We start from the raw sequence: 22,319 nt of genomic DNA, 5'->3' as shown, positions 1-22,319 counted from the left end.
CTCTTCATTGTCCTAATTGCTGTTCTCACTTCCTCCTTACTAATCCTATCCACTTCCTGCTTCACACAATCCAACCTTCTCTCTCTCATTTCCTCATTCATCAGCTGCTCAAAATATTCCCTCACCTTCTTAACACACTCTCCTCACTAGTCAACACATTTCCTACTGCGTCCGTTATTGCTCTAACTTACAGCACATCCTTCTCAGATCAGTCCCTCTGACTGGCCAATCAGTACAAATCCTTTTCTCCTTCCTTAGTGCCCAACTTCACATAAAGCTCCTCATATGTCTTTTCTTAGCTGTTGCCACATCCCTCTTCACCTGCTGCCACATCTCCTTGTACTCCTGCCTACTTTTCTCATCACTCTGTAAGTCCCAATTTTGTTTTGCCAACCTCTTTCTCCTTATGCTCTAATGCACTTCCTCATTACACCACCATGTCTCTTTGTCTTCCTTTCTATTTTCAGATGTCACACCAAGTACCTTTCTAGCTGTCTCCCTTATCACTTCTGTATTAGTTGCCTAATCATCCCGCACCTCTTCACCACCACCGAGCCCCTGTCTGACCTCTTCACTGAACCTCACACTACACTCTTCCTCCTTCAGTTTCCACCATCTTATTCTTCTTTCAGTCCTCACTCTCCTCCTCTTCTTCTTCAACTCCAAGCCATCCTACAGACCGCCATCCAATGCTGTCTAGCTACACTGTCCCCAGCCAACACCTTACAGTCTCCAATCTCCTTCAGGTTGCATCTCCTACATAGAACATACTCCACCTGTGTGCACCTTCCTCCACTCTTATATGTCACCCTATGATTCTCCTTCTTCTTAAATGTTCACCACTGCCATTTCCATCCTTTTAGCAAAATCTACCACCATCTGCCCTTCCACATTCCTCTCTTTAAGGCCATACCTACCCATCACCTCCTCATCACCTCTGTTCCCTTCATCAACATGCCCATTATGCCCAAGTCTGCCCCAAACACCAATTGTTCTTTTCTAGGTACACCTTCTACCACTTTGTCTAACTCACTCCAAAATTTTTCTTTCTCTTCCATCTCATTACCAACTTGTGGAGCATAAGCACTGATGACATTCTTCATCACCCCTTCAACTTCCAGCTTAACGTTCATTACTCTATCAGAAACTCTCTTCACCGCCACTACACCCTTAATGTACTCTTCCTTCAGAATCACCCCTACACTATTTCTCTATCCAGCCACACCATGAAAGAACAGTTTAAACCCACCTCCAATGTTCCTGGCCTTACTCTCTTTCCACTTGGTCTCCTGAACACACAACATATCTACCTTTCTCCTCTCCATCATATCAGATACCAACATTTAAAGTGCCCACTGTAATCTCCACTCTCCTACACTTCTCCTTTCCTTGCCGTCTCTGAAAAGGTCTTCCTCCTCTTCTTCTTCTCGTTCAGCCAACAGTAGCACAATTTCCACCGGTACCCTGTTGGCTAACAATATCTGTGGCGGTCGTTGGTAACCCGGGCCGATCTGGTATGAAAATGTAATTCGTGATGGCACGTTTTACGGTGGATGCCCTTACTAACGCAACCCTCCACATTTATCCGGGCCTGGGACTAAGAGTGCACTGGCTTGTTCAACCCTAATGGCTGGGTTTATATATATATATATATAGAGAGAGAGAGAGAGAAAGAGAAAGAGAGAGAGAGAGAGAGAGAGAATATAACACTTAAGCAAACTTGAACAACTGCAAAACATAAAAAAACTATTTCTTAAGGTTTTTTCAGGACACACATATATATACACACACACACACACCTGTTAGCGTTAACTCAGCTCAGTGCTCTAGGGGCTTGTCCTGCTGTTGCCACACTCTCCTCCACTTCAGCATGGTTGACAGAATCAGACTGTGAGGCGGGACGACCTTTGACCCCACCCATCGTCCTAGAAGTGTCACTCTGATCGACTGAACAGGTCTCAGATTACATAGTGTTCTCCAGAGTCTGTTCTTCACTAGAGCATTATGATTTCTAAGACAGTGCATCTATATTGATCTATTTGTAGAATGAGTTTTTGCGCTACTTTTTAGAGGTGGAATTTGATGCGGTTGTTTAGTTTCATTTGAACCTTATGAGCTCAAAGTCTTGACCAGTCAAACAGAACAGAAAGCTGGAGAGTACTATTTTCTTTGGCTTGGTCTCTAGTCACATGGGACGTTGCCAGTTTAAATCCAAAACTGCCCCTTAAATTTTTACTAGAAACGATCATTAAACTATAAAAATATTTTTTTTAAGCATATTTAATTGCATTGACAAAAACCTATTGTGAAATAAATATTTATCTATTTTATACAGTATAGTTGTAAAAATGACGGCTGCACAAACGTGACAAGGGAGAACATTTAAAGGTTTTATTTCAACTACAGTATTTGTCCCTGAAAGTGTTTAAAGGACAAAAGAGTTGCAGGAGAATGCAAAAGTAAAAACAGAGCAGACTGAGAATGAGAGAAGTCGTCTGGATATCTGAAATTGAGTCTTATTAATCTCTTCAATAGGCGAATTTGGGCTGCGTTTTTTTTTTTTCTTTCCTGCTTCTGCCCTAGAAAGGCAGTCATGCTCAGCCGAAGTCGTGCTGATGGAATACATCATTGCATTATGGGTAAATTCTCCTTGGGAAATTGGAATGGAAGGCGGCATACCTACACACACACACACCCCCACACCCTCGCAAACACAAGCAGGTTGGCTTTTTTCAATAATGGTGCCAGCAGATGGGGAATGTAGACCATAACTCTCTGTAGTTGTTTGTCATTGCAGCCATGCGGTTTGATGGAAGCGATTTATAACTGAAAATCAGATCCCTCAACACTCATAAAAAAAAGCCTCTTGGTTTCATGCGGCTTCGGATTCTTACATATTCTTGGCCTATTTCTTCAATAGATAACCTATTTTTATTACCCTGTTTGCAGGAGATGCACTGTTTAAAATGCTAATATCCAGATGGACTCAGTGATACGTTTCTATTCAGAGCTGTCACTGCTGCACCTGCTAACATTGTGCCATTTTTGAGATGATCTAGTTCACTGTATATAACCTTAAGAAAAAAAATAAACCTCTGTGTCCTAATATAAGGAGAGTTGTAATGTTCTAATAGATCTGTATTTTGTGTCTGAGTATTTGTACATAGCTATTATTTAATTACACTGCCAGGTATTTACTCTAATTCATATTTACATACTCTGTTTACACTGTAGCAATCTGTTTACAGCAACACCACATTTGCTTAATACGGATGCAAAAAGGTTTATGATATTAAACAATCAAATTAACGTGAATGTGAATGCACACAATCTTGTTTGACTGAATGAACACTATATTAATAGTAACACTTAATAATTTCCGTTTTTTCAGAAGCTTTCTATTAGGTTTTTAAATTTGATTTATACAGATGCATAGTGTAGCTGTACTGCCAATATTATTGATTATTGAAAGTTTATTATTATAGATTATCAGTGATGGACACTTAAATAGCTTTTTATCTGTACTTTCCTGAAGATTATCCATTTGGGGAGACTTTTTTCTTTAAGTTTACCATGTTTTAAATTCAAATATCTTGCTTTTTTTTCAACTACATTTTGCAAAATCAGTCATTCTTTTTTATTTATGAGCGGATAAAAACTTAACTGGTCAAACACACAGCAATCCACCAATCAGGGTAGAGAACTGGTATTTATTGCCACTTGGTAGTATCTACGTATCACCAACATACAGTTCAGCGTTAGTTCAACAGCAACAGGTTTTGGGCTCATGATCATTTGAATAGATATCAATCAGTGTTTGACTATTTGATATGATTCTATTAATAGATTGGTGTGCTAACAGTAACATTTGAGTATTTTTTACATAAGCTGAGTTAATTAAGCAAGAGTCTTACAAAAATGATAATAGGAACGTTATAGCCATAATAAATCATAGTACTTTGGATACTTAAGTACATTTGAAGGCAAATATTTTTGTACTTTTACTTTACCTGGAGTAATATTTTAGCTACTGTATCTCTACTTTTATAGTACAGTACATGGGTTATGTACTTCATCCACCACTGTAGATTGTATCATGTAGTTACAATGATTTTGCTAACATTTTGCTAATGAGTGCTGTGTTAGCATTTTTTACCTTGCAGTTCATGACAAGCAAATGTTCAAATCGACTTTTAAATCGAATTTTAACAGACTTACAGCTACAAATATAGCGTGCATCTCAAACTGCTAAGTCTTTAAAGTGCACTGAAACATTTGCCTCTAAAATCCCAATTAGCATTTTTTTTCTGGTCCAAATGTAAACAGCGTGTTACTGGTGTAGTTGTTCTTTCAGCTGCGCCTCTTCGGGGTCGCCACAGCGGATCATAATATTATCAAAGGTAAAATTAAACTTTTATATTAATAATTTTATACTTTGTGTGTAGTGTATATTCATTCACAATCAAGTGTGCATAGAAAGCGGACTGAAACACACCCATAGTAAATATTTGAAAGCAAATAGTTGCACAGAGCACAAACAATCGCTGGACTTTTTCAAAGGAAGTTTAAGAAGTATCAAACAAAGCTGCTTAAGACATAGTGACTACAAAAGGTTTACACATTTAACAGTGTCACTGTGTCTCTCCAGGCTTTAGGATGTGACATAATAGATTCATCTAGCAGATTCTGTGAGCCCTCAGAAACTGAAGGAGGCTCGGACACATCCATCTCACACGCAAACAGAATATGTGAAAAAGTGACTTATGTGGTGGATGCTCCACATGAACAGATGTCTAACTGTTTTCTGTGAAGAGATGTTCATTTAGTGTTTAGTAGGATGGAGTATCCATTATAAGTGCTTTGCAGCATAGAGGTGAACGTGTAGAAGTCTATGTGGTGTATCTTAAAACATGATAGATTCATAGTCATATTAAGTTAAAAAAAAGAGAGGCTAGTGAAGAAAACTAGACATTATGAAAACTAAAACATTATGAGAAGGGAAATTGTTCTTAAATTAAGACAAATATAAAAGAAAAATTGTATAATTAAGTAGTCAATTCAATTCAGTTTTATTTGTAGTGCGTTTTTCAGAATCAAAAATGAACAAATTCAAAAACAAATGAACAAATCCGAAAACACAACAAGTCAGACAAACCGAAAAAGGTAGGTATAGTTTGTGAATGGAAACTTACCGAGCATTTGAACGAGACACCTGTCATTCGCCTGTATATCTTCACTGACAGGTGTCTCGTCCAATGATTTTTGTTACTTTGCTCATTCCTAGTTCATGGCTGTGCTACCTAGATTGTCTTACCCTGGTTTGAATGATACAACATCAGCAAAAAAGGAAACCAATGAAATGATAAATAGATAGAAATGTAATTTAATTGTAAGTTTGCAGAGTTGGAAATTTGCAGTCACTGTAGATTTAAACCCTCTAATCATAAAGGTAGTTCATCAATATGATTGGAGGAACAGTAGCTGCTCTCAGGTGATGAAGTTACTAAACTGAACACTTGATGTATCGATCAGTTCTGAAATCAATGACTGATTAGCGATGAGATCTAAAAATCTAGCTGTATTTTCAAAAGCCCCACAATTATCCTCTGCTTTTACATTCGTCTATTGAGCGAAGTGATTTGCAAGTAGTGAAATAAAACGAGAAATCAGTCTCTATGGCAACAAGCACAATGACAGCATGGACGTTCGCTATCACACGGTACACTGGTATATTTTATGATTTTATTTTATAAAGCTGAAGTTAAACCCAAACTAAAGTTCCTTAACTTTTATAGTCCTGAGAACCTGAGTTAAGTAGTACTTGCAGAAGCACTCCTTCCACACACACACACACACATAATTATATATATATATATATATATATATATATATATATATATATATATATATATATATATATATATATATATATATATATACACTCTCACAAACAGAGAAGATTGAATGTTGATTAGTAACTTAAAGTCTTGCAGGAGCCATCAAATCGGCTGCTCAATAAATCGACTGCACTTTATGAGCCATTTTTTATTGTTATTGTTTGGTGCTGCTGCCTGATAAGCCACTGCGTGAATTTTAATTTTGCTCGCGTAATTAAAATGCACCAAAGGTACCGACTAAGAAGCAGAGGCGTAAAACACCGTAGCTTATTTCTGCGAGTGAAAAACGTGATGCGAATATCCTAATGGAGTTTGTGCTTTGACTGGAATTGCATTGGTTTTTTATCTGAGAAAGAAACAGACTTTTATGTTTTTGTGTGTGTGCATGTGTGTGTGTGTGTGTGTGTGTGTGTGTGTGTGTGTGTGTGTATAATTAGCATAACCGAATGATTGCTCACTGAGGGCATATTTAAACACCCATGGTATACTGACATCCCTTTCAATACGGTATTTTATTTTTATTCATGGAAAAATTTTGTTTGTTTAATGACAACTAATTAAAACTTAACTCTTACTAGGTTAAAGTCTGTCACAATTATGCTAGTGCTAGAAACATTTGTCAGCAGCTTTTCAAGGGAAAATCATTCATGTTAACATTTAATAATTGATATCACTTCATGTCATTTGTAAAATTTGTAATTGAAATACACAAGGTTGATAGTTAAAGTCACATTTAATATTGTAGGTTAATCATGAAACAAGTGTTTCCAGTATTTTTTATGTTAAACAGAAAAAAAGCCTTATCTCCATTAGTCTCCATTCCGAAGAAATACTTGTGTTGTAAAAGTTACGGTTTTACCTCTGACGAAACTTTGACACTGAAGACTCCTTCTCAAAATGCTACATTGTGAGAATTCAAAAATAAAGAAAGGATTATACCCACCACACTAGGGCTTTTTCCCCAGCTTTATGTAGCGTTACCCTGCATTCACATTAGCTAGCCACATTACTTGTGTCGATTGACATCACTTGTCGCTGGTTCACCACTGTTTATTTCTTGGACCACTTTTGATAGATACTGACCATTGCAGACTGGGAACATCCCACAAGAGCTGCAGTTGCTCGAGATGCTCTGACCCAGTCGTCTAGACATGGCCCTTGTGAAACTCGCTCAAATCACTCACTCGCTATTAACACATCAAATTTGAGCACAAAATGTTCACTTGCTGCCTAATATATCCCACCCACGAACAGGTGCCATGATGAAGAGATCTTCTTCTTTCGGCTTCTCCCATTAGGGGTTGCTACAGCAGATCATCCATCTTTATAACTGTCTGTCCTCTACATCTGCTTCTTTCAGACCAACTACCTGCATGTGTTCCCTCACCACATCCATAAACCTCCTTCTTGGCCTTCCTCTTTTCCTCCTTCCTGGTGGCTCCATCCTCAGCATTCTCCTACCGATATACCCCATGTCCCTCCTCTGCACATTTCCAAACCATCTCAATCGCGGCTCTCTAACATTGTCTCCAAAATGTCCTACATGCGCTGTCCCTCTAATAAACTAATTTCTAGTCCTGTCCATCCTCGTCACTCCCAACCAAAATCTCAACATCTTTAACTCTGCTACCTCCAGCACCACTTCCTGTCTTTTACTCAATGCCACTGTCTCTAAACAATACAACATCGCTTGTCTCACCACAGTCCTATAAACTTTCCCTTTCACTCTTGCAGATACTCTTCTATCACAAATCACTCCTGCCACTCTTCTCCTCCCCCTCTACCCTGCCTGCACTCTTTTCTTTACTTCTCTATCACAGCCATGATGACGAGATAATCAGTGTTATTCACTTCACCTGTCAGTGGTCATAATGTTATGCCTGATCGGTGCATAGTCAGACTAAATATAAAGATTTATCCTAATATTTTTGACTGTTATTGTGTTTGATAACTTTTGGGCCTAGGTACTATGTAATAATGGCTGTAAATTAGTAATTTAGTATTTCTGTTAAACCCATTGAAATTAAAGCCGAAATTATCAGCACCAGGCACAATGTGATTGCTGCATATCAAATCCATTGTGATGGTGTACCGAAGCAAATTTACAGAAATAGCTATTGTCCAAATATGCATGGACACGACTGTATGTTGCTTATTTGTTTCTGAGTCACAGGAACTAATTGCAGGTAGGGACATGTTTTATGACCCAACATAAAATGTTGTTAGAGGAATCAATCGTGCAAATTGTTTGGATTAATTGCTTTATCTAATTTGCATAAGCCATAAGCTCATAGTGCTGTTGCTTTATTTCGAATCAGTTTAACTACATAGAAACTAAACAAATTATGCATTTTTTGTGAGACGTGGTCTCTAGTATTTGAAAGCGTTCTTCTTTTGAAAACTGAAAAAAAAAAAACATTATTTCTTATGCAGGAACCAGCATCCCTGATCCAAAGCCAAGAAAAGGATAAAAGATAATGTTAATCATCTAAAAAGGTCACATCTGGGTCCTCCTCAGTCGAGTTTATAGTGCGGTAGCCGTGACTCTACCCAACCCCTAGATTTAGTTTGGTGATTATCCTCTTCCTAAATCATCCTGGTTCAGAGTGAAAGCAGTGTAATTAGACATGTCATGTCAAGTCACGTGGATCTTCTTTTCCCAACTGCTGCCACTTTAACCCGCACTCCAAAAAAAGCCAAAACGAGGCAGAGGAAGAGATTTTTTTTTGTATTCAATGTGTGTGTGCAATGTTGAGAGCCACCGTCATCAGGCTTAGCTGAGAGTACAAAGGCCACTGATTGCAGCTTGAATTTTAGCATCTTTCTCTCTTTGTCTGCGCCTGATTGCCTTTTCAGGCAATTCCTGCTCTCCTCCTCCTCCTCATCTCTGTCACCTCTTTGGGTGCAGGGCTGTACACTAGAAAAAAATATATATATAAGCATGTAAAACTCTCAAAATAAAATCTTTAAATATACAAATGTATTCAATAGAAATGAAAATGTTTAAGAATATGGAATTGTCTTTCTCTATTGACGAATGTCATTTCCAAAAAAATAAAATAAATTGGTCCATGTAATTTTAAGCTTGAATTTTTAAATATTAATTCAATTTATTTTTATTTGTAGCTCACATTTAACAATGGATGTTGTTTAAAAGCAGTTTTGCAGATTTAAAGCAATAATAAAGTTGAATAAGTTTAGCGCCTGCAAGTTTGTTCCTTATCATTTTATTTATTTTATTACATTTATTCAATGAGTGAACCAGTGGTGACTGTGGGAAGGAAAAACTCCCTGAGATGGCATGAGGAAGAAACCTTGAGAGGAACCAGATTCTAAAGGGAAAACCGTCCTCATCTGTCGCCGAATGTCCATTCAAATAGGGACGCGCTAAGAAATACGTGTAAAATCGTGCTAATGCTAGCTAATATATTGACAGTGATGAAAAAGCAATGTTAAATTACTTATAAATATCTTAGTTAAATGTTAAAAATAAATAAATTGAAGTAGCATTGAAGCTTTTTCACTGTAGGCTAAACATCTAGCTGAGTTACAAAGACCAGATGTGGATAGTATCCTTCTACATTCATGTTGGTGCAGTAAGGAAATACTCATTTTTATTATAAAAATGATAGTAGGATGAAGTGCAGCCTAATGCAATTAAGACTTACTGTTACTACCCTGTAGTGCTTTATTCCTCTTATACTGCAATAATTGGTTAGAAATAATGTTCCTTTCTGTAAAATGTGTGAAACAAGTTAGTTTCAAATATCTTTAACATTATAACAAATATGAACAATTGTTTATTTCTCAGACTCTCTTTTTCCTCTCATAGATCACAGTCTTCTTACTGAATAACACGTATTTGCAATTTGGTTTATTATACTAAGAGCATGTGTTAGAATGATAAGTTATTAAAATAAGCACCTCGATATAGATACAATCTGAAGCTGCAATCAGAGCTGCTTTTAAGGAAAACAAAATCAACTAGGATAAAACATTTACCTATGACACACTATAAATCCAGTAAATAGATCTTTGAATAATATTGCTTAAGTTTTTTATTCTTATTTCTCCAACCATGTCATTTTATTCCCATTAGGTCTTGTAGAGTTTCATGCGATAAAACTTTCAACTGTTTTCCATAAAATGATAAATTTTACGTGTAACCTCACATAAATGGGCAGAATCACTAAGCCTGTTTTTACCATGATCTTTGTTTTGTGAACATTTCTTCATGGTGTTGCTACGTTTTCCACAGTTTTAAAAGAATTTTTTCTTGCATTCTCTTAACGTCTGTGATCCTTCCTGGTGGAAATCAGGGCTTTTAGTTGATATACGTGACCGCAAGATTTGAGCGCATTTGTTCGGTTCTTTCTCAATAATGAACCCTCGATCATGTTGCGTTATGCATTCCAGCTCCGGAGACTCTGCCTATTTATACTGACACGAACATATCACCGAGCCCGTTCCATTATGTCACCCGAATTGTATGGTGTCGTGCCTTCGTTAATTTATCAAACTCGAGAGCAGGTTGTTTTCTCCATTATCCCTGAAATCTTTAGCAGCTCGATTTTGATTCATGGGCTCAGAACGGGGCGTAAGCGAGGAAGTTCACCCGCCTCCAGCAGCCTTCCCGCTCCCAGCATCGTTTGTTAAAGCCAAGAATCTTTTTTCTCCTATCGCTCATCCCCTTTTTACAGTCAAAAGACGATTTATAGGCCTTTTTACATTCAGGCTCAGGAGGTTGTTCTAGTAGAGTGTGTGCCTTTTCATTGGGGTTTTTGTGCAAATTTTACCTCTGGGTTTAGAAAACTGAATTGGCTGCCTGGAATTAGTAATGTTTAAACCAACAGAAGGAGAGAAAAGAAGGGAGAGTGAGAGAGAGAAGGAAAGAAGAGACAAAATTTAAAGGTGGAGAGAAAAGCAAGCAAAAGAGAAAGGAACAGGGGAGAGAGAGAGAGAGAGAGAGAGAGACAGAGACAGAGAGACAGAGAGAGCATATAGCAATACATTGGATAAAATATTATATTGTCATTCAAGAAAAGAAATAAAACACTTGGTGCATGCTGTTATAAGATAATAATATTATACATTCAGAGCATTCTGATCACATGTGGAACATAGTTACACTCTGAGTTCCCTCACAAACGTATTAAGTGGTGGACCACAAGTTGATTTAGTCTTCACCTTGCACTTTGAGCACAGTGGTACTGTTTTTTTTTCTTTTTTCTTGTTTAATTATTATTAACTTTGAAAACATACACAGCAATTCCAGGGGTATGAAAAAAAAGAAACTAGAGTTACCGTAGTGTCACTGTGGCTACTCACTGCTTTCTGGAAATATGGTTTGTCTATTGTTAAACTGAAATGTTGTCTTGCTACTTCCTTTCCACCGTTTAAATGACAGTATGGTGGTATGGATTCTTTTGCCTTAATAGGAGAAAATCCTGACAATTCTGTATATCGAGGGAGTGAATAAATGAAGCAAGAAAGGAATAAATCTGTATAACCCAAATTGGTTTTAACATATGTAAACTATTCAATATAATTATTTCATTTATTTAATTTTATTGAATCAATTAAATTTGTGAAAATGTAATCGATTACTCAATTGAAATAATATAATAAAAAAGTGCACAGTCAACCCCCCATAATTTATGGTTTGGAACTCGCGGCCCAGAAACTATGCAGGTTCTCATTTGCAAACCTAACTAACAGCAAGTTGCGGATTATCCAAATGTTTAGAAAAGTTAGGAATACATTTTAAACTGTTTTCACAAAAAATGTCCAAAATTTCATTATTGTATTAAAGTAACGTAATGTGTAGATGAATTCCATAGGGGCTGCGGGGGTGCATCCAAAATATGCGGATTTTCGGAACTCGCAGGGGGTCTTAGAACGTAACCCCTGCGAGTTCCGGGGACCACTGTATTGCATTGATTCGATGTATTTTATTTCATTTTTATAAAATATTATAAAATATTATTTGATATATTATTTAACAAATCAGGCATTTTAGCAGCAGCCATTCCGTATGGCAAATGGTGCTTGCACGTTAATTCACTGTGCCTTGTTGTTTTAACAAATGTTGTCTGCACGCATTTGGACTTTTTGTAGTACTGTGTGTAGGGCTGATTATCTCTTGGTTGTTTTGTGTTGCGTTGTCTAAATGTATGTTGCCTTATGTAGCACCTTGGTTCTAAAGGAACGCTGTTGCTTTTTATGGTGTACTTCACCAACTGCATGTGGATAAAATGACATTAAAAACAACTGACTTGAATTGTAGCTTTACTTATAGCGGATACAAACATTTGTTCCATTCAATTTATTTATTTTTTATTAACTCTTTTGATATTTATATGAAACAAACCCCACACGCAGTTAGACTGCAATTAAGTTGCAGTGATTGTGATTACAGCAACAAAGCCCTGACATTAGAGACTCCTTCCATACATTCCAAATAAACTTCCCTTTATTAAAATGTTCATCATATCATTCAACACTTACACAATTTAATAAGGTGATGTGAAGCATTTATGTGATTTGCTGTGCAACCTTCTGACCAATCTTGCTCTTCCAAAAGTGTGCATACATGCAATCGCGCGCACACACACACACAGACAGATATTCCTCCAACATTTCTTTAATACATTTGTTTCTGAAAAGAAACCTGAAGCTTTTTATTCACTAGTTGCATTGCATTACTTAATTCCCCTGTTGGAAATTACGATCTATTCAAATTGCATTTCTCTGCATCTCTTGTCATGTTGTATTATGGTGCAATCTTCCCAGACAGCAGGATATAAACATTTAAATTAGGTTTAAAAAAAGGTCTAGACTTAATCTCATTCTAGGGCTTCCTTTCTTTGTCATTGCATCTTTTTTTCCAACTGTCTTTGACTAAAGGAGCAAATATTAGATTCTGAGTCTGATATAGACAAGACTTTGATTTGGAAATAAAATGATACCTGTATGTATTTCACTAAATATATTTGAAATGTTAATATTTATTTTAATATAGTATAAAATTCATATTTGACTGACTAAGAAATACTATTAGCCCTATGCCCTATGCATTTCTATTAGGATTAGGATGTTGTGGAAGCTGCAGTAAAAAAAAATATATATATAAAAAAATGGAAATCGTTACCAATAAAATCTGACATAGCACTATTGCCCTGTTGATCATAAGTTATTATTGAGACAGATACCACGTCTCTGCATTAAAAATGAACTGATAGGTCAACAGGCCACATCTTTTTCACACACCAGAATGATATTATAAAATACCATTGAATGAATCAGTGTAGCTATTTGATATATAATATGACTGGTGCAATTGCAATAATACATTTCATAAAGATGCATTTTTTTTCTGCGTTGCAGATAACAGAAGTGGATGAAGGAAGCCCGAGTGTCATCCATCACAGAGAAAAAGGTAAGCGATAGCTCCTCTGAATAAGAAAGCTTGAATAAGAAGGCAAGAGAGAGAGAGAGAGAGAGAGAGAGAGAGAGAGATATTTTCATTGAGATTCTGCTTGTGTTCTCAGCTAAAATACATAACACCTCCATTTGGATTCAGAGTGTGACAAGCACAGTTTAGACAAATGGTATTGCTTAAAGCTGTGTGTGTGTGTGTGTGTGTGTGTGCGCACAAGAGAACAAGACCATCTGTTCCACTTTTAACTGTGTCACACACCCTAAGAAAGTCTCTGTGAGTGCAAAAAAAAGAAGGTTTCAGGGGAAAAGATGTTACAGATATGAGATCAGTCTTATATTACATCATACATGTTACATTTTACTGTCCTTTGAAAGTAATTAAACATTATTGTCTAAATAGCTGGCAACAAAAGTGAGTACACACTAAGTGATAACAGGTGTACGTCGTGTAAACGTGCAAAGCCAAATGTCCTATTCATTATGTTCATATTTTCTGTCTGTTTGACAGGACCATACAAATTTGTATATCTTGTATTAGAGTAGTTTAAATTTGGTGCTTTGAGTACAATGCTTCATGCTGACCACTGGATTTTCAACATGGCACCTCATAACAAAGAACTCTCTGAGGATTTGAGAATTTGATTTGTTGCTCTCCACAAAGATGGCCAAAGCTATAAGAAGATCCAAGATTCGATCAAAGAGCTTGAGTCCCTGGTGGTGCAGAAGCTGCTTCAAAAAACAAATGCATGAGTGCTGCAGCATTGCTTTAGAGGTCGAAGCATTCCGCTCGTCAATGCACAGACCAAACGCCGCACACTGCAACACGTCGGTTTGCATGGCCATCATCCCAAAAGGAAGCCTCTTTTAAAGCTGGCTCCCAAGAAGGCCCCCAAACATCTCCAAAACTTCAGCTTTTGTGGTATGTTCCCGGTCTGCAGTGGTCAGTATCTATCAAAAGTGGTCCAAGGAAGGAACAGTGATAAACCGTGGTGTTACATTTCAACCTTACATTTATCACATCTCATATTTATCGCACCTTGACTGTGCTATGTTTATTGTTTACTCTTTATTTATGTCTGATGTTTACTGTTACTGTTTACAGTATAGTCACCTTGGCCAGTTAATAATGACATTTTGTTATTTTGTGTACTCTGTATGTGTAAGAATGACAGTAGATCTTGAGTTGAGTTGAGCTATGTTGAGTTGAACCGGCGACAGGGTCATGGGCTGCCAAGGCCCATTGATGCACGTGGGTCGCAAAGACTGGCCCGTCTGGTCCGATCCAACAGATGAGCTACTGTAGCTTAAGTTGCTGAAGAAGTTAATGTTACTGCTCGACGGTCCAGGATTGGGTAATGCCTGGTCTTTGTACACCTTTGCTTTGTATTGTTACAGGCATGGTCTACCCAACAGGTTGGGTTAGAGAAGGGGTGTCCAAACTTTTCCACAAAGGGCAGGTGTGGGTCCAGATTTTCATTCCAACCAATCAAGGGGAACACCCAGTAGTCACTAAAAAGAAAATAATTCGATTTCAACAGAATTTGGTGTGGACTTGGTTGGTTGGAATGAAAACCAGCACCCACACTGGCTTTTTGTGGAAAAGATTGGACACATAAATTTAGAATATTATGTTAAATGGTACTCATGGTCACATACACCTTTGGTCAGAGATGGTCTTTAATATCCCACTGCCACTACCATACTAAGATTTATTAAGGGATTATTTGCCAATTGGATTATTCTGTCAATTCCGAAACAAAACTTCATAACTCTTTTTTGTGGTATTCAAGCCATTTTTTGGGTAAGCTCATTCTGATATACTGTATATTGGAGTGGAATATTGGTTAAAGCAGGCTGTAATTTCTTACACTGTATAGACTTTATAGTCAAGAAACAACCATGCCACAGACAAAATCAGTGAGATTGTCCTCATTCTGATGTTAGATGTGATCATCTCAAACTGTATCTTTAGATTTACATTACATTTATGAAATTTGGCGTTTTTATCGATTGCGACTAATCTCATTCATGTACTTAACCAGTTGTGGGTTTAAGGGCCTTGGTCAAGGGCCTGGCAGTGGCAGCTTAGTAGTCCTATGATGTGAATTTATGAACTGCCTTCAGATGTCCAAAGCATAGTTCCTTCAGGAATTACAATGATAAAAATGTGTGCTTTAATTCTGTAGTTAATGTAGGTGTGTGTGTGTGTGTGTGTGTGTGTGTGTGTGTGTGTGTGTGTGTGTGTGTGTAAAAGAGAGAGAGTGTGTGAATAGGCATTTTATCTGCCATGTCAAATTCCAGTAATGTTATTTTATTTAGAATGATTCTCACCCACTGGATTGTGTCTAATGCTTCTTAAGCAATGGCTTACCCTGCAGTTCATCATAATCCTAATGGAAAAGCGAACACCCGTAACGGTGCACTAATAACGACTTTTGTCAACCGTTGAGAACAAAGAGCCTAACGGCAATGAATTGCAATGAGGTTTTTTCTTCTTCTTCTTTTTTTTTTTTTTAACATGCTGAACATGCCAAACATATGAATATGCATGAGCATGCAAATACACACTTAGCCGTAATCAAAAGAACCGATGATCAAGCTCAGCATTTTGTACCGGTCGCCAGTGATTGCGGTTAACGAGCAATTTACATAAGCATCAACGTTAATGGTCTCAACGAGCAGATGCAGCAGCGCTGGAGATAGCACAGCTCTACATATAGAAAAGGCAGGGGAAAAAGTGCTGAACTGATAACATGAAGCATGCATTAGGGGGAAAAGTGCAACACTGAGAAATTCCAATAAATCTCCACTCTCGTTATCTGCCAAACAGCTGCGAACATTTACAGCATCTTGCATTGGATTTGAGTCATTTAGCACATGACTGGCATTTTCATTATCACAAGATGGATACAAAAGCAGCACAAAATTTACATTTTAGGACAGATGTTATAATATATGACAGTATGTCATGTCATGCCACAAGTCATATGTCCTGTTCAAGTTTGCCATAGGCTTGGTAATTACAGTGGTGAACAGTAATGAAGTAAATGTAATTTGTTACTGTATTTAAATAGCTTTTTTGCATATCTGTACTTTACTGAAGTATGTCCATTTACGGAGAATTTTACTTTAACTTCATTACATTTTAAACTTAAATCTCATACTTTTTACTCAACTACATATTGCAAAATCAGTCGTTCCTTTTCAGTGGATAAAAACGTAACTGGTCAAACACGTAGCAAGCTACCAATCAGGGTAGAGCACGGGCTCTGTTTTAAACTTGTTACGAATGCTGCATGATGGCATTTATTGCCGCTTGATGGTGACGATGACGTACAGTTCAGCATCAGTTCAAAAGCAAGCAGAACATTTTGAGAGTAATGAATGATGGATATAACTCCTGACTCTCACATGCCACAACACCCGTGTCCTTATTTGTGCAATTTTTTTTAAGTAGTTGAAAAGAAGATTTTAGGCTCATGATAATTGTAATAGATATCAATCAGTGTTTGACTCATTAATATCATTCTTTCAATAGATTGTTGTGCTAAGAGTAACTTTTGAGTCTTTTCACATAAACTGAGTGGATTAAGTCTCGTGACAAAAATGATAATAGGAACATAATAGCCATAATAAATCATAGTACTTTGGATACTAAAGTATATCAAAAGGCAAATACTTTTGTACTTTTACAAGTGAATGTTTAAAGAAAGCTCTTTTACTTTTGCTGGAGTCATATTTTACCTACTGTATCTCTGCTTTTACTCAAGTACATGCTTGTGTAATTAGGCAATTTCATAGTCATATCTTTTTCTGACCTTTATGGCACACAATGTATAAGTCACAATGACCTTTCAAATAAGATTGAAACATTCCAACACCTGTCATGAATTTTTCATACAGTATTTGCCTACAAAAAAAGTCAAGACTATTCAAATAAAAATTGCATTAAAAAGCATTAGTGTTTTCAAAACGTTTAAGTGGCAGATTCTTTCTTAAGCGTGGTTAACAGAAAACCCTTGTACCCCTGTAGTTCGACTGAAAAAGAAAGAGAATAAAAAGGAAAAGAGAAAAACTACATTTATGGCTTTGTTATCTGCAAATGTATGTCATTTTATACGTTGATTTTACACTATTTGACACTTTCCTTCTCAATTACTGCAGCTGTTGTTTTATGTGTGTCATTATGTCCAGTTTAAAAATGCCAACCCTATGGAGATCAAATCTGGGCTGTGTTTCACTTTATGTAATCACCTGATGGTCACTCATGGGCTGCATGAATCTCAGTGCAAGGGCCGTTTCTAGTACCCTAGTTGAGATTCCTATTGCCCCCCCATGACTCCGCCCTACCACCACAATGCTCCACTTCCACCCCATACAAATAATTTGCAGCCTTCTTTGATTTAATAAACCTTAATTTAATAATCATTGCAAAATTGTATTCAAGTATGTAAACATATACTGTGTATAAAACTTCAGCAGAAAAACAGGTAAATAATATAAATAGGCGAGGGTTCAATGGCACCCCCAGCTGGATGCACCCATCGGCGACTGTCTAGTTTGCCTATGTTTAAAAATGGTGCTGCTCAGTGCACATTCTGAACTAGAAAGAATAATGCCTCATAGTCTGTGTGGTGTTCTTGCATTCATGGTATTTTCACAAAGCTGGGTGCCACAAACCTTTATTGATGTATTTTTGTATTTGCGATAAAACCATAGGCCTGTATGTTTGACATTTGCCATATGACTGAGGAAATCAATTGCATCCACCATCAATCCTGACAAAATGTACTTCATTATGAAGCTCTGGTTAGCATGGAATGACATTTGTTGAGTTGAACACTTTGTTAATTACAGATGGTCAATTTCCTTCGAGGATCAAGAGTCCTTCGAGCAGCCAAACTCTCAAGAAAGAGATCTTGTTACACATTCCTACTGCACCACAGGCATCAGGACAGTGATGAAGAACAACAGAAATTACACAAACCCGCCATCATTTTAGCAGACGGCAAAAACACAGCAACAAGTTAAGGACCAAGCATGATGTTAATATTGAGAAATACGCACAAAATGCACTCTTGTAGAAACAGAAGTGTTTTGTTAGTGTAATCGGGTTTTGTGAAAGATTATGAGTAAGGTAGCTTTTCTGGAAAAGCTTGTCAGTCAAAAAGCTCAGCTCAAATAGTTTCCAGTCACAAAAAAGTCCTCATGTGCAGCAGAGGTGGCAGAAGTACACACATCCATTACTTAAGTAGAAGTACAGAGACTCATGTTTTAAAATACTCGGGTAAAAGTTGAAGTACTGATTATACCTTTTCACTTAAGTGAAAGTAAAGAAGTCTTGGCTCTGACATGTACTTAAGTAAAAAGTAGTTATTACTTCTACCTGTTTTAGCTGTTAACTGGACCTCACATCATATTAATATTTGATAGATAGGATAGTTTAGATAGATTAGATAGATAGATAGATAGATAGATAGATAGATAGATAGATAGATAGATAGATAGATAGATAGATAGATAGATAGATAGATAGATAGATAGATAGATAGATAGATAGATAGATAGATAGATAGATAGATTGTCATTGCATAGTACGGGTACACAGCAACGAAATGCAGTTTGGCATCTACCAGAGTGCAAAAAGTAGCAATCATGCAAATAGTGCAGATAAATGTGTATCATATGTACAGCATGTGATATGTATGTAAGCATATGTACAGTGATTAAATATAAAGGCTATAACAGTGCAGAGACGTGTGGACATTATTAAGAGCCTTTGCTATGTTTCCACACGGACAGCTAATGAGGTGATACCGAAGAAAGTGCACCTCTTCAAGTCAAGTGAAAAAGCTTTTATATATATAATCATAGACATTTTACAGATTTGAATGATGTATTGTTTTTATCTGTACGATTAATAAAGACAATAATTTAAGCCCGTGTCTCCATTATGAGGGAAAAACCCACAAAACAATTGTGTAAAACATGGCGGATTTGGTGTTTGATTTGAGACTTGGCGCAAAAATAAAACAAAAGTTTACTGATTCAAATTTTTTTTTCGGTAAAGTTTATTTATTTATTTTATATCTAAGTAAAGAAAGGACGTCGGGAATAAGTGTATGTTGTGCTGAAGGTTTTAATTTCGCCTCTTTTATATTTAGTTATTTATTTATGTATTTATCCTTTTTTATAAAAATGGTAAAAACAGAAATGCGCGCTGAATTAATAGCGTGTTAATACCATCTAGTGCCGTTTACAATAATTTGAATTTTGACAGCCAAATATATATATATATATATATATATATATATATATATATATATATATATATATATATATATATATATATATATATATATTAATACAAAACTAATTTAAAATGTTGTTACCTAATGAATGTATCCAGACTGAAGATCCACATATAGAACACAAGCAGAGAAAAGATGATGATGATCAGGAATGTGTCTGATCTCAGTCATGTTTACATCACTGACTCCCTCTGTCTCATCCACATTAACCCCAAACTTCTTACTGCCTTCTGCCTGCTGATTCTTATCTTCGTAAAGAGTGAGAGTCAGGACTTTATACACCAGCGGATTGAAAAAGACGCGCAGTAACAATAATCGGTTGTTCAGCTGAAATCAACGCGCGCAGTGAAAATAAAAAATATATATTTCACCAAATCAATGAATTAAAACAAAAGTAACGAGCCGGTTTTGAAAATGTAAGAAGTAAAAAGTACAGATATTTGTGTAAAAATGTAATGAGTAAAAGTAAAAAGTTGTCCGAAAAATAAATAGTGGAGTAAAATACTGATACCGAAAAAATCTACTTAAGTACAGTAACGAAGTATTTGTACTCCGTTACTTCCCACCTCTGATGTGCAGGAACTATGACTATCAGCTCTGGTTCTTGAAAATGTATCAATATTCCTGATGTTTCTTGTTGAGCATTCAACTATATTCTCCCATCATTCTTTCTGATCTGATGGCATGGGATAAATCCAAGCCTTGATAATAGGAGCTGATTGCCATTTTTGCTATTTTTTAGCATACAACACTCACTTTTCATCAGTGACCCCAGGCATTTTCTAATGATCAGCAGTACAGTACACCAATCCTTGCACTGCATTTATATAATATAAGCTCAGGCCAGAACATCTTCACGTGTGTGTAGATATTTTCTACAGTCTGTATCGTGATATTGACTGCTGAAATGCATTCTAATGACATCATTCTAAATCATTCTGTGTTTGTGTGTCTGTCTCTTACTTTCTTTCCAATAATCTGTCTTTGTTTAACCTTTTTCTTTTACTTTCTCAGCCTTGTTCACACTCTGGGTTTATGTGCTTTTCTCTTTTGTGATATCTATGATAAATTCAGTTTCCACTTGAATGCCTAAGTTAATACAAGAGCAGTAAGGTTTCACACAGGAAGTTACAGGAAACATTCTTCTCTGTCACCTGAGCCACGCTCTAGCCAAGTATTCGATTTGCATTACAGTATGAGCTCCTGCGGTTATATTTTTCTTGGTTTGCGGATGGTCTATAAAACCAGCATTTATTCAATATGATGAATATCCCAATATTACAGCCTTTTTGGGCTTTAAAACAAAACAGAATTCACTAACACACACCAATATTTCTTCATCAAACCTCAACAAACATCATCATTCTCAATAAAGCTTCAAAACACTACAGCTTTTACTATCAGCCAACATTCCACTAACATTCTCCATCAGAAACGTATTCTCTACCAACACACCAGCATTATCCATTAACCACCAGCATTCTTCATAAAATACTATTCCAAACCACATTCTCCAAAAAAACACTAGCATTCTCCTTCCAATACTAGCACCCGCCAGCATTTTTCATCAAACATTAACACACACCAGCAGTCTTAATTTACATATGAACATTCTTTACAGGCCAAGAAGCCAAAATTCACCATCATACACCAAAACACATATTGATAGATTTATTGGTTATCATTATTTACCAAGACATGCCAGCTTTCTCAACATTACATTAAACACCAAAACAACAAAGCTCCAATATCCTCCTTTAAAAGATACCAAAGTTATTTAATAAAACTCCAGCACACACCAAAATTCTCCATCAAACCCCTCACATTTTCCATGAAAATACCAACTCACTCCAACATACTCCATTAAAACCCCAACAAACATCAAAATTCTCAATCAAAACCCCAGTACACACAAACAATCTCAAGCAATACCCGAGTGCACAACAACATTTTTCATCAAAACCCCACAAACACAAATATTCTCCACCAAAACCCTCAGATCTTCCATGAAAATAGCAACACACTTCAACAATAACCATAACACCAATATCAAATGCTACATTTATTATTATTCAATAATGAAACAACATTCTCCAGCATTCGCTGGCAAAAACATCAAACACCAAATGTACATTTTCTTTTTAATTTACAATTTACTGCATAGGATGTAGAATTTTCTTAACCAGCATTACTGTTTGCATGTTATTGTTTGGGAACTTCAAGCTGCTTCGAAACGCTTTGGGAACGCCCCTGCGTTGTCCACACTCTGAACCACATGTGAAATCTGGCCAATAGGCAAGACGTGACGTCATCTGCAGGCGACATCACGTAAACCAGAAAGCTACAAAATGGCTATGTGGTGTTAGCGACATTAGTTTCTGCTCGTTCAGGTAAGCGCTTTGTGTGTGTTATCTGTGCAGTCATGAGCTTACATGCAGGCAGAATTCTGTCTGCGTGTTCCTGCTTGCCCTGCTTTATTTCGGGGGGATACACGCAGCTGATGTGTTGTTTGCTTAGCTTAGGAGCATGCTTAGTCAGCTCTCAAGGGAATCGGCTATTAGCATTTTAACCATGTGGCTATGTGCTCCCGGCTGCTGGCCGAGCGCCCGTTCCACGGTGAGAGTGCTCGTTTGGCGGTTTCTCCTCCCAGTGCATGTAACGCGGTGCTCCG

General features: G+C 36.9%; 1 long non-coding RNA gene across 1 annotated transcript in view; it reads left to right on the top strand.

The window, feature by feature from the left end:
• LOC124381581 overlaps positions 1-22,319 on the top strand; it is a 102,718-nt gene that overhangs the window by 3,478 nt on the left and 76,921 nt on the right. Inside the window, exon 2 of the long non-coding RNA XR_006924879.1 lies at positions 13,284-13,335. This is a non-coding gene — a long non-coding RNA (uncharacterized LOC124381581). The remainder of the gene's footprint in view (positions 1-13,283; positions 13,336-22,319) is intronic.

Source organism: Silurus meridionalis, chromosome 28 (assembly GCF_014805685.1).
Source record: "Silurus meridionalis isolate SWU-2019-XX chromosome 28, ASM1480568v1, whole genome shotgun sequence".
NCBI classification, from domain to species: Eukaryota; Metazoa; Chordata; class Actinopteri; order Siluriformes; family Siluridae; genus Silurus; species Silurus meridionalis.
Note: the sequence above shows the minus strand (reverse complement) of the source record. Positions and strands in the feature narration are given on the sequence as shown.